Genomic DNA, 3057 nt, shown 5'->3' with positions numbered 1-3057 from the left:
TCAGGCTAAATATTATCCTCAGCTCATTAGGAGCTCAAAACGAAGTGATGGTTTGGCCCTGTGATTTGAAAAAAAAAAAATCTCAGAAATTCAACAATGCTTTGAGATGCCAGGGTCATCTTGTTTCAGTTATCCACTCAATAAATATAACTAGATGTTCTGGGACCAAAGAATGAAAAACATTTGTTGCTATTCCCCAAAATACAGAGCCATATTCACAGGTATACTATGTCAGTTAGAACCCTTTCAACTAAATCAAAGCCCCATGGTCCCGTCGGCCGTTCATCATCGACCATTCACAGAGGTATCCCCTGCAGATTCCCCAGCTGTTGTAAAGTCGTTCTTGATCTCTGCCAAGATCACATGAGGACTGAATTACCATGAGTCATGATTTCCCCAGAACTGGTCTAACTCCTTCTTGTACAACCAGGCCCACATATTTCAATAACAGATTTTCTGCCAGGGAAAATCCAGGTAAACTTTGCAGAGACAGTCCTTGAAGTTTGATTTGGCACAAACTGACTCAGATTCTTCTGTTGCTTACTGTATGATTTTGAAATGACTTTCCATTGAGGGAGAAATAGTCATTTGTCCCTTAAATACGCACATGCAATAATCTATTGCTAATACTCTTGAGAGATTCACTAGCAAGATTTATGACTTGAATCAGGACATTCCATTTCTTTTAAGGCAGGAGGAAACGTCAGCGTCTTGTTTGGGCTTACTTCTACTGGTTTTCTCTAACTTGGGTCAAAATATTTGCTAGGGCAAGGTTTTGTTTCTTTTCACCACTGAGGTCTGGCTCCAAAAGTGGTAACACATCATGTTATCTGGTTGTTTTAATTGGTTACCTAAATGCTGGTTCTTCCTGCAGCCATCAGTTTGAGTCACTTCCTTCATGAAGCCGTCCCCAGTTCAGACCAGGCTTCGGTGGTCTTTTCTGCCTTTGCAAAAAGTGAAGAGTTTTAAGGATGAGGCCACAAAGTGGTGCTGCATAATATGTCTTCTTGCTTTTGTTACATTGTTTTCTTCATATTCTTTCTTTCCCTCCAAGTCTAAAATGGTGACCATTTTAGATGATCTATAGTATGTGCTCTGGAATCAGAATTTCTGCAGTCAAATCCTAACTTTCACCTGCTAGTTATTTTTTAACCTTGGGCAAGTTTCTGGCTTTTCTGTGCCTTAAATGCCTTATCTATAAAATAGTGATAATAGCAGAGTCAACCAAATAGGGTTATTAAAATTATTAAATGAGATAATATCACAAGCCCTTAGCACAGTGCCTGGGATAGTAAGCGTTCACTTAGAGATATTGATACCACTGCCAGCTTCTAGAAAATGGGAAGCACATCTGTGCATCACCTATCAACCACAGAAGCCTAGGAGTAATAGAGTTAAAATTCAAGATCAAGCCTACCTTAAATCAAAGTCCAAACTATCTATATAGGTAGAGATAATACATGTTCAAAAGACAAAAAAAAATCATATAATAATTAATTTTCACATTCTACCTAGTAAATTTATGGCTGATTTATAATTAGTGCTAGTGTCCCAAAATTTTACATTATTTTGAGTTATTTTCTCAAAAGTTACCCCTAGTTTTCAAACTGATAGCCCTGGGTCTGTATTTAATTTTAACACAAACATACTTTTTTGGGTTTTTTTGCTTTTTCAAGTCTGCCTGCTGCAAATCTTCCTAAGATATTACTAAGATAAAGGGAGACTACTTGCCTTTGAACTTTCATACTTCTCCCAGGACCTTCTCTGTTTCTTTTCCCACGGGAGACAACTGAGTGATTATACCAAGCATCCCAGATAATACGATGAGAGCCAAGAAGACATGAAAACCACACTATGATCCCTATTTTACCAATATGGAAAATGATGCCTTACAAAGCTAATCAGTTTGTCCGAGGACCCATGTAAGAACTCAATTAGGATCCCACAACTATGACCCAAAAAGTAAGCTCTGAACTGTTCAGTTATTGTCTCCCAAAGTATTAAAACTCAAGAAGAGAGACTCTGAGCACTACCTGTAGATATTTCATTTAGAACCTTGAGGTTTAGTGTGCCTGTGGGAGCATATGTGCCTCTGTGTGTATCCAAACATCACTATGGGAGCATAGCCCTGCTCACCCCTGCTTTGCTTCTCAGAGGATCTGTCCTTCCATGTTTTATCCCTCCCCACTGTTACATGTGAAAGAATCCCCCAGCACCTCTGGTCTCTCTCCCCAACCAAGGACCAGATTATTTATTTAGATGAGAAAAGAAATCAAAATAAATTACAAAGCTGGTGTATATCATAAATATCAAAAACTCCAGAACTATAAGATTTTTGTTACCTGCCGGATGTATCTTTATATTTTGTCTTGTAGTTCTTGGCCTGTATACGCTTTGAATGCCTCTTCATATGACAATAATAAAATAATAATAATATGACAAACAATATGATAATTTTCTGATATAATTTTCTGGAGAGAGAATAGAAAGATAAGCCAAACTTTCTTCTCTCATTGTGGATCAAAACTTGTCTGTGTGTTTTTTATTATTATTGATATTTCAGAGAAGTTTCTTTCAGTTTCTAAGCAGTTATTGCTAATTTCATGTAAATGTTTAAGATGACTGTCAAATTTGGGAAAAAAACATATATTTTTTCACATGTGCACTCTCAAATTTTGTGGAAGTTCAAATTTTCTTGGTCAGTAAATGGCATTAGAACTTTTAAATTAACGATAATCTTTAACCAGTTTGTTCTAGATGTTTCCACTGTACTGTTGTAGTGTAAGTTTTATGTGTTTTTGTCCATGTTAGTATTTCATTTCAAAATAATGGGTATCCACTTCTTTTTCCAATGAATTCATATGATTCATTCCAGTTTGTTAATTTAATTATTTATCAAAATTGTAGCCTATTCATTACTTATATTCAAAATGTATCTCTTCTTAATAAATTACTGCTTTAAATGTAATGAGAAAAAATTGTCACAATATACTTTTCAGTATCAGGATAATTTCTATTGATTGCATACAGTACACTATGAAAAATAATTTCATTGTA

Source organism: Balaenoptera acutorostrata, chromosome 9, assembly GCF_949987535.1.
Source record: "Balaenoptera acutorostrata chromosome 9, mBalAcu1.1, whole genome shotgun sequence".
Classification (NCBI taxonomy): domain Eukaryota; kingdom Metazoa; phylum Chordata; class Mammalia; order Artiodactyla; family Balaenopteridae; genus Balaenoptera; species Balaenoptera acutorostrata.
This window is presented reverse-complemented; position numbering follows the sequence as displayed.